Source organism: Zalophus californianus, chromosome 10, assembly GCF_009762305.2.
Source record: "Zalophus californianus isolate mZalCal1 chromosome 10, mZalCal1.pri.v2, whole genome shotgun sequence".
In the NCBI taxonomy this organism is placed as follows: Eukaryota; Metazoa; Chordata; class Mammalia; order Carnivora; family Otariidae; genus Zalophus; species Zalophus californianus.
This window is the reverse complement of record NC_045604.1, coordinates 1,742,299-1,756,586: the sequence shown is the minus strand read 5'-3', so window position 1 is coordinate 1,756,586 and position 14,288 is coordinate 1,742,299.

Genomic DNA, 14,288 nt, shown 5'->3' with positions numbered 1-14,288 from the left:
CAGATAGGGACCCAGCCATCACCGTGTTCCAGATCCCCCCCTCAAACCAGCCCTCTCTCCCCCCTGCAAACCAGCCCCCTCCGCCCCCCTACCCACCGCAAACCGGCCCTCTCCCCCTCCCCCCGCAAACCAGCCCTCTCTCCCCCCTGCAAACCAGCCCTCTCCGCCCCCCTACCCCACCCGCAAACCGGCCCTCTCCCCCCCCCCCCCCGCAAACCAGCCCTCTCTCCCCCCTGCAAACCAGCCCTCTCTCCATCCCCCACGCTCCCCCCACAAACCAGCCCTCTCTCCCCCCTGCAAACCAGTGCTCTCTCCACCGTTGGCCAGACTTGCAGTTAGCACCGGCTCACCACACACCCCGCCCTGGTGCCAGGAGGAGCCAGGTGTCCAGATTTCCACCCACTTCACATACTACGCCCTGGGACTCTGGCTGTAGAAAGTCCGTGAGCCCGGGTCTAGGAATTTCCAAGAATTTCCAAGAATTTCCAAGAAGCCTACAGGATGGGCCGAGGCAAGGCCTAATCCCTGTGACAGCCCGCCCGCCTCGGGGCCTGTGTCCTCAGCTGGGTGCAGGTTGTTTAACAAGAGGATCCCCGAGGACCCCCTACTCATGAGGTGGGGTCCCCCGTGTTCTTGTGAAGTGAGAAACAGCCCCTGTGGCTCCTGTGGTTTGGGGAAAGGAAAGGGCACGGTTTCCACGTGTGGCAGCGCTGTCCTGTCACCTAGACGAAGAATTCTGGAGCCGGATCCACGGACTGTGGGTCGTCTAACTTAGTCGTCTGCTTTCCCTGCTCAGGAGAGGCCCGGGGAGCAGGGCTTGTTCGGATCCCCGGCGATCGGCAGGGGCATGTCTCCTGCACAAGGGCTGTGGGCCCAGCGTTCCTGTCCCACCGCAGGCACACATGTCACCCCAGGTCCCCGCTGTATGGACAGGTTGCCAGGGGGCTCTGAGGCCCGGCCCGGGGGGCCCGCAGAGCCAGCCACACACAGTCCTCAACGGCAACGTGCCCTTGGCCACCAGGCCACCGGGCCTGGGAGGAGGAGGGCGGGGAGGGCCGTTAGGTCAGGACGTCCTCTGCCCCAGGAAGCCTGGAAGCCGGGAGGGGACTTAGCCCCCGAAGCTGTGATGGGGCAGGGGTGGGGGAGCCGGCGCCTGGGGAGCCCGGTAGAAGCCCGCCCTCCAGGCTCCCGGTAATCGCCCCTCCCCGCTGGAAGCTGCCTCTTAAAGGGACCAACGGCAGTTTTGCAGCCAAATCTGAGAGTGGGCCAAGGTCCTCCCTGGCCCCAGGGGGACCCTGTTGTCAAGCAGGTTTCCAGCTGTGGGCCTTCCCTGCGATGCCCTCTTTCTCCCCTCGGCACTCCCTGTCCCGCTGGAGGGAGGGGGAAGGTGCCCACATAGTCTCAGGGCGACCCCAGCTTGGCTTCCTCTCCCTGTTTCCACGTGGGCCTGAGTCCGGCAGCCGCCCTTTGTTTTGTTCAGGGAGTGCTGAGGATAGGGGGCCCAGGGATCCTCGGGACCTGCCACGGCACCCAAGGGGTTAAAGGCCTGGGCACAGCACCTCTGGGGTGTTTGAAGTAGGGCAGGGAAGGGAAGGGCTGGAGCAGTTGAAGAGGCAGCTGGTCTGGGTTGGAAGGAGTGCCCCCCTCCCCCATGCAAACTTTTGGACCATGAGCAGTAACCTGAAAAGGACCAACAGAGGCGCCCCCACTGAGGTGCTGGACTGGGTTCTTAGAGGGACTCCCTGAAGTGGGACTCGACCCTGTACGGAAGCCAGCAGCCGAGAGCAGGAGCAGGGCCCCCATCTTTGGGACACCTCCCAGGCCCGGTGAGTTCCCCTCTTCCCTTTGCCTGGGTCCTCACCCCGGGAACCAGACCCCCCTGGGGGCAGAGCCCCTCAGGAGCCCCTCAGCACCAGGAAGTGGCCGTGTGGAGCTTCTCCACCAGCCTCCTGCATTCAGCTCCCATTTTCAGAGAACACTGTGTGTTTGGGGTGGGTGCAAGTGTGTAAATAGGGGTCTCACGTGCGGCCAAGAGTTCACACCTACTATTTGTGTGACAAGTGGTGCCAAACCCTCGATGTACGTTCTTAATCCGTACGATTCGGTGGGGTTGATATGCTGTCATCCCTGCACTGAAGATGGGGTTTGGAGAAGTTAAATAAGGCCAGACAACTAAGAAGAACGTGGCAGCACCGGGGTTCAGACGCAAGTCCATCTGACACCAAAGTCCATTACGGTGTTGTCTGGTCTCCTTTTCTTACTCAGGAGGTACGGGAGGCTGGGTGGCTCTGCCAGCGTGAAGCCTCGAGACCCTCATTCATCCAGGGTCCCCTCCCTCCAGGGCCCAACACGGTTCCCTGTACCCTGGGGCATCCATTGTGAGATTTCAGGGGCCACCAACTCACACCTGAGAGCTAGGGACTCCCAGATTCCAGTCCACCTCCCACGGTGGCTGTCCCCTGAGATCTGATGGGTTAATTCCCTGGGACGCAGTGGCCAAAGTCTTCTCAGGTGTGTCCCTCTGAACCTCAGACCCTCTCTCTTGCCCCACCCTCTGGCACAGCACCCTGAACACATGCCAAGGAGCAAATGGGCCGGAGGTGGACGGGGACTGCTGGGTCCTGCCCCAGGCTCTCCAGTCACGCGAGCCCCTGGTAGGATGCGTTCACAGGCCCATTGGGAAGGAAGCGGGGGTGGGGGGGGCCTGGCTTCAGTTTGCAAACCAGTTAAACAGAAAAAGTGGTCACCTTTGGAAGCCCAAAGCAGCACAATTCCTGACTGATTCGTGAGTCCAGCATATCGGCGGCGGCAGCGGGGGCGGGGGGGGGGGTTGATTTAGGGCAGGTGTTTGAGTAGATGCCTGACTACTACTGTCTTAAGGAGAGGGGGGGTGTGCTTACCTTCCAGGGCTGCAGATGCCGGCTCTCTGGCTTTGGACTTCTGGAATTAAGCCCTAACAATAAAATCGATAACTCTGCCCTGTGGGTCCTGTAAGCAGGTGGGTGCCTCTCAGAAGTCAACCTGGGGGGGGGGACGCCTGGGGGGCTCAGGCGGTTAAGTGCCTTCAGCTCGGGTCATGATCTTGGGGTCCTGGAATGGAGACTCTTTCTGCCCCTCCCCCCTCCCACTGATGTGCTCTCTTCTCTCTCTCAAATAAATAAAAGCTTTAAAAAACATTTTTTAATTAAAAAAAAAAGGCAGCTTGGAAGCTGATGTGGGCAGATAGACGGCTTTTGCCTGTCTTGCCCCTGTCCCAGTAAGGGATGGTGCCGGTATTTGTGCATAGACCCTGCTGGGTCCCCCTCTCCAGCCTGACACCCTGTAGGTGCCAAAGCAATGTCTGCTGAATGAATGAAAGCCCTCTGCATATACCCTTGGCCTTTGGCCTTTGGGAATTGGGATACTACTCTCAGGTGGCAGGTAGGACACCGTAGTGAACTCTCATGCACCTCACACTGAGAGACAGTCCGTCCGGGGAGGGGGTGTTTGGGACCTGCCATAGAACGGGGTGTCTGTGGAGCAGGGCAGGAAGCAACCGTGGTTATTGGGGCTTTCTTGATCTGAGGCCAGGAGAAGCCCAGCTCCGGCCCCATCTGAGGACACTGCTGGATTAATGGTTTACTGTCCAGTGGAGAACAAGCCGGCAGGTTAAATTTGGAACCATCAAAGGGTTTTCCATGATCCTGTCCCCCCAGGGCTGGGACAACCCAGCAGACCAGGACATCTGGCTCTCCCTTCCTTCCCAGGCTTTATTATCTGGTTCTTTTGGGGGTCTTCCTCATGACTGCCCCCCTTTGGAGACTCAGGACCCCAGGGCCAGACCCAGGAAGCCCCCCAGGCTGTGAGAGGGCCCGCCAGGCTTGCCCGCAGTCTGCTTTGCCTAGCGGGGTGGATGCGGGCAGCGGTTTTAGCAGAAGCCCCGCCTGCCCCCCCGCCTCAGATTTCTAAGATAACAGAGGAAGTAGAAAGGACAAATTTGATTTCTCTGGGACCCCCATCTAATTGCTTCCTTTCTTTGGCTGGGTCGGTGAAGGGGCAAACATGGGGGGCGGTGAATACCAGTGTCTCCAGATTTCTTTCAAAGCTAGGTGCTTGCTCTCTTTGGGAGCTTGCCTTCCGCGTTAGGAAAGAAATCTGGCTCTACAGTGTGACACACCTGCTCCCCCCACAGCCCTGTGACCTTGAGAAGGTCACTCTCCCTCTCTGTGCTACCTGTTTCTTCATGTGGAAAATGGGGATGGTGATGTATTTCAATGTATTTCAATGGCTATGAGGATCCCACAGGTAATGTAGGCGCTCGGTGCGGGTTAGCTCCACCCCTGCAGGCTCCAGGTGCTATCGCGGAAATGGGCCGGACGTTGGGGACTTCAGCGCCCCTGCCTCCAGGCTTGTGGCCCAATGCCTGCTTAGTGTGCACTGAGCCTCAATATCTCTCTTTGGTTTCTTTCTCATCCTTCCTGAGATTTGGAGACCCAGTTGCTCTAAATCAGGAGTCTGCAAACTTTTTCTGTAAAGACCCAGATAATAAATATTTTCGGCTTTGTGGGCCAGATGGTCTTTGTCGCAGCTACAACTTTGCTGTCGTAATGCAGACACAGCCGCAGACCATATGTAAGTGAAGGAGCATGGCTGTGTTCCAAAATAGCCTTATTTATGCACACTGAAATTTGAATTTCATAGAATTTTTATGTCACAAAGTAGCGTTCTTCTTTGGATTTTTCTCCCCCAGCCACTTAAAAAAGATGGCAGGACAGATTTGGCCCACAGAGTCCGCCGGCCACCGCCTCCCGTGAGCGGACCACCCCGCCCCACCCTTCCCTCCGAGGGTCCACCGGCCCTTCTCGCTCCAGAGGCCAGCCACCTGCTGTCCTTTCCGTCGGAGGTCGTTCATGGCCATGAGCCCCCATCATGCTGTTACCGTCGGGCCGCGAGTTCTTCACGCTGTCCTTTTTCTAAGAGGGAGGTGCGGGCGTCCGCCCTATGACGCCGACTCCTGCTTTTGTCCGGGGTCTTCCAGTCCCCAGCATCCCATCTCTCCGCGTCTGGCCTTCTCTGTGCCTCTAAATAAAAACAAGGCCGAGCATTTTGGAGGCACCTAGCATGCGCCCAGCATAGCCGGTCACATTCTGTATGATGTTATCATCGAGTCTCTCAGCAGCCTGGCAGGGTCAGTATCGTTCCCATTTTCCAGATGGTTCTGAAGCTCGTAAGTGCTGAGCAAGTCCCCAGGGTCACGTGGCACAGCTAGCCGGCCGATGAGCTTTGGCGCCACTCGAGCACCCTCAGGAGATTATAGTCTCAGACTTTTTTTTTTTTTTTTAAGATTTTCTTATTTATTCGAGAGAGAGAGAGAGGGGACACTTGTGAATGAGAGGGTGAGAGCGAGCAAGAGAGAGCATGAGCAGGGGGGAGGGGCAGAGGCAGAAGCAGGCTCCTCCCTGAGCAGAGAGCCTGGTGCTGGGCTCGATCCCCGGACCCTGGGATCATGACCTGAGCCGAAGGCAGACGCTTAACGGCTGAGCCACCCAGGCGCCCCAGTGTCAGACTTTAGTCTCTCTCTCTGTTCAAGTGCTGTGTGCTCCCACCCCAGCACCCCAGCGTGCCCAACAAACCACTGATGACCAGTGCGGTCGGTGGATGGCACCCGCTCAGAGCAGGGACAGGAGACGCTGATGGTGTGTGCTGGTGGGGAAACCGTTCCATCCAGAGACAAGAAGATAAAATGGCTTCTTAGAGCCCTTTCCTGCTTTCCTCCCATGCCTTCCTCTCGAGCATCTGACCCCAGACCTATTTCAGAACCTCCTACCTCTGCTCCGCAGAAGCAGTGATGTGACATGATGGCACCTCATCTGGGGGCTAAATAAAACCATCGCGTGAGAGCCAGCCCTGGCCGCTGCCCTGCACCATTTCCTGAGCTCAGGAGGCAGAGGGAGACGGGAGGGGCCTGGCGGGAGCCGGTGGAGCCGAGGGGAGAACCCGCCACAGGGCCAGCTTGCGTTTCCGCGAGCGGAGGAGGAGCGTCTCTGGGAGGGGCCGAGGCAGCCTTGCTACACCTCATCTCTTCGAAGGACAACAGGAATGATTAGCATTGTGGCGTGGAGGGTGGAGTTGAGAGAACAGGACAAATGGAGAGAAACGGAAGACAGGAGGGAGAAGGAGCCCCACCGGTTCCATTTACACAGAGGGCGGAGGCCAGGAACGAACGAGGCAGGTGCTGGGAAAAGGTGGGTCTCCCAGAAGAGGCCGGATGCCAGTTGGTCTGAGCTGGAGGAAGACGGGCGCGATTTCAGGACCAGAACTCTCTGTCCCCCAGGCCAGGGGGCAAGTACCTGCTCCAGCAGGTGGAAGCCCCTGGGATGGAGGGGGATGAAAGGCTCCCCACCGAACCCAGCCCCACGGACCCCGCTGGGGCAGGAAAAGCAGAGGGAAGCTGGGGCTGGTAACCGCAGCCCGTCTGCCCCTTTTGTGAGGTCTCTGTCCCGTTTCCAACCTCTGCTTCTCTGTCCCCAGTGAGCACCCCGGGTCCTCCCCTTGCCTCCACCCCAGCCTCTCACAATACTTTCTGGGCATTTCCCCCTCCTGCCCCCGAATATCAGCTCTGGAGACCACTGGATGGCAGGTTGAGGCTCTGGCCCTCGGACGGTGTCCCTTCGCCGTGGAGCTGCACATCCCATTTCTAGCCAGCACATCAGATGCACCAGGCCATGTTGGCGGACACAGAGAGAGCAGACCTGTCCTGGCGGCCGGCCCCCTACATGGCTCCCGGGCGTGAGGAGCACGGTCCAGCTTCCCAGGCCTCTCCCTGTCTGTCCCCAGAGCCGCTGACGGGGCCGCAGGTACAGCTGCGTGGGCCCGAGCGCTCACCCCCTTCCTCGCTTGGCGTGGCCGGGGACGGCGCGAGCGCCTCTCCGCGGTGCTGGCCGGGGCGAGGGCTGAGGACAGGTTGTAGTGACAGTCGGAAGAATAGCTTGAAGGAACAACTTTCCAACAATCGGACTTCTGGTGTGGATGCAGGGGAGTAAGATGACCCGGGGGGAGCCTGGGGTGGGGGGGACTCTGGCTCACGTCTTCCTGGTCTTCCCAGGTCCTCCCACCAGCTCCGTAGCTGGGGGAGCCCTGGGAGACTCCTTCCAGCGGAAGACCTACAGGGACAGGGCCTAGGAGCGAGCAGGGCGGAGGCCCGCAGGAAAGGAGAGGTCCCGCCCGCCCCTCCACCACCTCGGTACTCGGGTATTTGGTACTTCATTCTCAAGTGGGGCTTCTCGTTTTCAACTGGAAGAGCTCCTGAGGGTTCTTCACTCCGAGACACACTGAGGAAGGCCCGAGGGCCACTGGGAGCGCTGGGCAGCGAGGAGAGCGCCCGCGTGGGGGAGAGGAGAGATTTCAATGTGGCGGCGAATGGTGGTGCCCTTCTCTCTGCTTCTGAAGAGAGGACTTCCGGCTCTGTTCCTTCCCATATGACCAGCCTTGGGAGGGAGAAACGGGAACACTCTCATGAACTTTCCTCCCTGCTGCTCTGTCTGCCTAGACCCCTCCCTCCCCAGCTTGGCCAGATGCTAACCACTCAGCCCTCTAGACCCCTCAAGGGCTGCTCACTTCCTTCGGGAGCCATTTACTGAGTTTTCCACCTGGCTGCACGCTCGTTCCTTCGACAGCACACAGCCTTCTGCTGCATCTTCTCTTGTGGCCCTGGGCACTCTGGCCACGTAGTCATTTGTGATTTGGGCTTTTGTCTCTGCGTGCGTGCACGCACACACACACACGCACAGACTGTGAATTCCTTGAGGACAGGAACGGTATCCATCTCTCTCTGCTTGGCTGGGTTTTCTGCCACACCAGTGCTCAGGACATGAAGGATCATGGGGGAATGAGGATGTCCTCATGCCCTGGAAAGAACACTGGGCTGGGGAGTCAGCGAAGCTGGCCACTGCTCTGGGCTCTGGGGCAGCCGTGCTCCTGTCCTGCACGTCAGGGAAGGGAGGCCGGCTGTGACACTGCCCAGTTCCAGGGTTCTAGAACTCCTCTCACGCCCCCTGTCTTCTTGACTCAGACTGGCCTGCGTGTGCCTCCCATGAACGGAGACGTCCCGGAGGTGTTCCTCGCAGGTGGAGACCCGGTGCCCCAAGGCCACACTCGCCGCTGCCTGTCTGTGGTCGAGTCCAGGGAGCAGCTGGAGGAAGACGAGGAGGAGGGGAAAACGGTGCAGGGAGATGGCTGCCATGCTGTACCCCTCCGAAGGTCAGGGGCTTTCCGTGCCCATGGCCACAACCACAACCCGTTCAAAAGACATAGCTGGGGGCCAGGCAGGGAGCTCCAGGATCCATTGAGCAGGTAACCCCCAGGGGACCCCCTGCCCCTCCTTCCCTCAAGTCCCAGACCCAGGAGACAGTGGTTGGGCAGAGATGCCAGGAGCTGGGGACACTTGGGCCCTGGGCCCTCCCTGGAGAGTCTGAACCCCGCCTCTCTTGGGCCTTTGGGGAGGATGACCCTGCTTTTCAAAGTGTGGCTACCCCCAGCTCCCCTCCAGTCTCGGGGGCAGGTGGGGGAGGCTGTGGAGGGAACGGTATGGAAGGGGGCCATATTGCCTCTACCTCCCACTCTGGGTTTCATTGACCCATAAAGGATGTCAGAGCTGGAAGGGACTCAGGGACCATGGAGCCAAAACTCCTCACTTTACAGCCGAGGAAAGTGAGCCCAGATAACTTTGGGAGGTTCCTTGAGATGTGTCCCCGGGGTGGGGCATTGCTGGTTGGATGCCCCAGGCTGACGCAGATACAGGATGTTTTAGGCATCCCAGTACAGCCCTGCAGCGGGGGAAGAGCTCTGTGTGCGTCTGCTTGGCAGAAGACAGGGACCAGCTCTCCCCCTCGTCTGGAAAACCCCTGACCACATCCCCAAAGACAGAGGAAGTCAGAAACAGAAGGTCTGGGGGTCAATGTGGAAAGCCTCAGTGTGAGCGGTCATTGACTCTCTGCTCTGGCCGTGGTCCCCACGGGCAGGTTCCCTTACCTCACGTGAGCAGACCAAACTCTGGCTCCTGGGCACAGCTGGCCGAGGTGGGGGAAAGGCGAGGACCCTGTGCCGGGCCCCTGAACTGTCTTGTGGGGCAGCTCGGCTGGGAAGCCTTGCCCACAGGGCTCACGGAACCTTCCCGAGAGCAACCGGTCGAACGGCAGAGATGTCCTGGGTGCCCCTCATGTGGGGCCAGCTGTATCTCAGGGTCTTCCCGGGGTCACCTTTCGCCATCAGGCACTAATTCTGCCCCTGGGGAGTCCTGGGCTGAGGAGGGGCAAAGCTTGGCATCACAAACCAGGCAAGGAGTGAGACTCCGGCTTGCCCGTGGCCTCTTACGAGCACCGGCGTCCTTCTGGAGGACAGTACTGTCCCATGGCCAGCAGGGGCCACCCTTGCCTGCAGCTTTGCCAAAGCACAGCCCCAAAGGCGGGAGGTTTGGGTCTGGGCGGCTTCTGTGCGGACAGGAAGGGCTGGGCTGGGCGGGGTTCCTCCCTGGTGCCCCTCGCTGGCCAGGAGGTACTGCGGCAGCGGTGGCCATGTGTGTTTCAGGAGCGAACTGCAGGCGTCGGGATGCACGGGCGCCCGGGAGGCCCCCTTGTTGCAGAGCCAAGAGGAACTGGACGCTTTTCTGGAATTGCAGCGCCGAGGTGGCCAGCCCTCCCGCGTGGTATGGACAAGAGTGCCCACGGAGGCCAGAGCCTTCTCCCCCTCTCCTGCCCCCTTGCCTGTCCAGCCACCACTCTCTGCCTCTCCTGTCCTGCCAGCTGCTGGTCTGTCTGCGCGCGGGCTTCGCTCTGACTCCATCTGACTGAGGCTGTGTCTGCTGTGTGAACCCCTCTGTCTGCCTCCCTGGGTCTGCGTGCCCTGTCCCCCACTCCTGGGGTCCTGCCCCTGCCTCTTTCTGTATGACTCTCTGTCCCCACCTTTCTGTGTCTGAACTCTGCGCTGATGTGGGCATCTCTGTTCCTCTCATGAAAAGGCCCCTGTTCCCCTGATTGTGATAACCACTTCTTTCTGTGGACCCCACATTTCTCAGCTTTGGAGCCGAACTTATAATGTGTGGGATGAAACTAGGCATCTGGTGCCCTGAAAAACAGTAGATCTCTAACAAGAGAATCACGGAATTATCGAATGAGAAAGGGTGTAGAGTCTGTCCAGCATTCTCGCTTAAGGGAACATATCTGGGGATCTGAAGCCAGGACCTAGGGACCCCTGAGGCCACACAAGGCCTTTAGAGTCACCCCTGTGTCGGCTAGCTCAGCCGGGCAACTAAGGCTGCTTCCCCTCCAGGTCCTCTCTAGCTGGCCAGGGGCCCCAACGCCGGCCTCCTCAGTCCAGCCCGTAGGTTGGGGGAGAGGGCGAGGGTAACAGGATGCTGCAGGCAGTGGCTGGACCCATCTCCTCCCACCAGCGCCCCCTCCCGCCAGCATCTCTGCTGCCCCCGAGCCCCAGTCCCGCATGGTGCTGCAGAAAGAACAGGGTGGAGCATCAGACCAACTCCCAGATCCTTCACTTACCAGCTGAAGGATCCTTTTCATCTCTCCAAAAATCAGGATAGTAAAAACTATCTTTTAAAGCTGTGATTATTTCGAAAAGAAAAAAACAGTTCAAGTGCCCAGTGCAGAGGCTGGCCTGCAGGCTGAGTGCGAGGACTCGCGGACCACCCCCCCACCCCCAGCCCCTTCCCTCGCTGCTCCCGCTCCTTGCTGGGGGATGCTGTCCCCTTCCCTGCCTTCCTGCTCTCCTTCCCCTCCTCTCTTCTTCTAATCTCTAAGCACTCCCTGAAACTTCTCCCTGTCTACATGTTGGCGTTTTTGTTCCTTCCTCCAGAGCAAGTGCGCACAAACGCACCGAGGTCCACAGAGCAAAAGCTTGAGGCTCATGAGGCCGGCCCTCAGCCTGCAGCCCAAGGGCCTGGGAGCCAAGGACAGCTCCAGAATGTATTCTGCATGGCCAGCCCAGGGCTGACACTCTAAGACTCAGATCTGGGGCAGCTGGTCTGCTCAGTCGGTAGAGCACGTGACTCTTAATCTCTGGGTCGTGAGTTCCAGCCCCACATTGGGTGTATATATTATTAAAAAAAAAAAAAAGATTCAGATGTCTTTTTTCCCTTCTTCTTAAATAGCCGCCACACCCAATGTGGGGCTGGAACTCACGACCCTGAGATCAAGAGTCCCACACTCGGGGCACCTGGGTGGCTCAGTTGGTTAAGCGACTGCCTTCGGCTCAGGTCATGATCCTGGAGTCCCAGGATCGAGTCCCACATCAGGCTCCCTGCTCAGCGGGGAGTCTGCTTCTCCCTCTGACCCTCCCCCCTCTCGTGCTCTCCCTCTCTCTCATTCTCTCTCAAATAAATAAATAAAATCTTTAAAAAAAAAAGAGTCCCACACTCCACCGACGGAGACTGCCAGGCGCCCCTCCCCTTCATCTTCTGAGTATGATGTTTGAAATCGAATGCCCAATAAATCAGTCACCCATCTCAAACCCTAGTACACCACCAAAGCCTGGGGGGTCTTTGCCTTGCCTTATTCTCTGCTGCTGCTCCCTCGCCTGCCCCACGCCCAGAGATAATCACTATCTTGAATTTTCTTTATCACCCATCTACATTTTTTATAGTTTTAACACAAATATATATGCATTACCTAATAATATATTATTTTTTGTTGCTGAATTTAAAACCAATGATTACATTGGACAAAATTGTCTATCACCTGCCTTTTCATTCAACATTGTGTCTAATTTTTATCTATGTGCTGCAGATGGTTAGAGTCTATTCATTTTCATCCGGCTCTACCCTTGAACGTTTAGATAATGTCCACTCTGCTATCATGAACAGTGTCACTATGAACATCCTCTATCTGTCTTCTGGCACTTGTAAGAGTTTCCCGAGGGCTTGGAGAGGAGCTGTTGGGTGACAGAGTGTGCACCTCAACTTTACAAGATCATGGCATGTTCCCAGCCCCATCAGAAGTATATCAGAAGTATATGAGAGTTTCTGTTGATCCAAATCTTTTCCAGCATCCGGAGCCATCAGACTTCTTCATGTTGCCAATCTAGCGGTTATAAATCTCACCGCAGCATGAGTCTGAATGACCCGTACCACACATGCAACCGAGCATCTTCTCCTCCGTACACAGGTCACGTGTGCGTGTCTTCCGGGAATTTCCTCGGCACGTCTTTTGCCCATGTCTATCCTTTGTTGTTATATATGGCGCAATTAATGGAGAAAAGTGCTTCGTCTTTTCCTTCTCCTGTGGTGACTTTACATAAACAGAATTTCCTAATTTTTATTTATTTATTTTTAAAGATTTTTTTTTAAAGATCTTATTTATTTGACAGAGAGAGAGACACAGCGAGAGAGGGAACACAGGCAGAGGGAGAGGGAGAGGGAGAAGCAGGCTTCCCACGGAGCAGGGAGCCCGATGCGGGGCTCGATCCCAGGACCCTGGGACCATGACCTGAGTAGAAGGCAGACGCCCAACGACTGAGCCACCCAGGCGCCCCAAAGATTTTGTTCTTAAGTCATCTCTACACCCCATGTGGGGCTCGAAGTCACAACCCCTAGATCAAGAGTCACATGCTCCACCAACTGGGCCAGCCAAGCACCCCTGAATTTCTTAATTTTTAAAAAACAAACATTTATTGAAGCATAACACGTAAGGGGCGCCTGGGTGGCTCAGTCGTTTAGCGTCTGCCTTCTGCTCAGGTCATGATTCCAGGATCCTGGGATCCAGTCCCACATCAGGCTCCTTGCTCACTGGGGAGCCTGCTTCTCCCTCTGCCTGCAACTGCCCCTGCTTGTGCTTGCTCTCTCCGTCAAATAAATAAATAAAATCTTTAAAAAAGGGGACAAAGGCTTGAACAGACATTTCATGAAGGAAGATATGTACATGGCCAATAAAAATATGAATAAATGGGGTGCCTGGGTGGCTCAGTCTGTTAAGCATCTGACTCTTGATTTCAGCTCAGGCTGTGATCTCAGGGTCAATCCCCAAGTCAGATTCAGTGCTGGGACTGTAGCCTGCTTGGGATTCTCTCTCTCTCCCTAGCTCTCTACCCACTCCCCAACGTGCTCTCTCTCAAAAAAAAAAAAAAAAAAGGAAAAAAGAAAATTGTCCAACAGATTTTTTTCAACAGGGACATACAAGTTAAAACCAAAATGAGATACCTTCTAAGACATCCACCTGGATGACTAAAATTTAAAACTTGGCAAAAGAAGTATAATATACCTAAGAATAAAATCTTTAAAAAATATATAACTAAGAATAAATCTATGTCCACAAGACCTGTACACACACACAAAAAATGATATTAGAGAGAGGTATACTATCTGGGGCACCTGGGTGGCTCAGTCGTTGGGCGTCTGCCTTCGGCTCAGGTCATGGGCCTGGGATCCTGGGATCGAGCCCCGCATCGGGCTCCCTGCTCGGCGGGAAGCCTGCTTCTCCCTCTCCCACTCCCCCTGCTTGTGTTCCCTCTCTCGCTGTGTCTCTCTCTGTCAAATAAATAAATAAAATCTTAAAAAAAAAGAAAAAGAAAAGAAAGAGGTGTACTATCTTCATGGGTAGGAAGAAGCAACATTGTACAGATGCCAACTTTCCCTAAATTACTCTCCAGATTCATTGCAACTCCAATTAAAATCTCAGGTATGTTTTAGTGCATGTTTTACATATGTGTTATACTTCCTTTTTTTTTTAAGATTTTATTTATTTGACAGAGAGAAAGAACACAAGCACAGGGAGTGGGAGAGGGAGAAGCAGGCTTCCCACGGAGCAGGGAGCCCGATGCGGGGCTCGATCCCAGGACCCCGGGATCATGACCTGAGCCGAAGGCAGATGCTTAATGACTGAGCCACCCAGGCGCCCCTTGTTATAACAATTTATCTGTGATTTTTTTTCTTTTCTAATAGACAATTACGTCATCTGTAAATGAGCTTTGTTTCTTTTGTTCCATATTTTATTCCTTTCCTTTCTTTTTCTTGCCCTCTCTGCTGGCTAGGATCCCGCCGCAGTGCTGAGCAGCAGTATGATTACGGGTATTCTTGTCTTGTCTTTTTTTTTTTTTAAATGAAAAAGCACCAGTGCAGTTTATTTTAATGCTTCTATTCACGAGGATGGTATCCTTGTCTCTGATTTTATTTTTTTATTTTTTATTTTTTTAAAAGATTTTATTTATTTATTTGACATAGAGAGAGAGAGAGAGTGAGCACAAGCAGGGGGAGTGGCAGGCAGAGGCAGAGGGAGAAGCAGGCTCCCCACAGAGAAGGGGAAGCC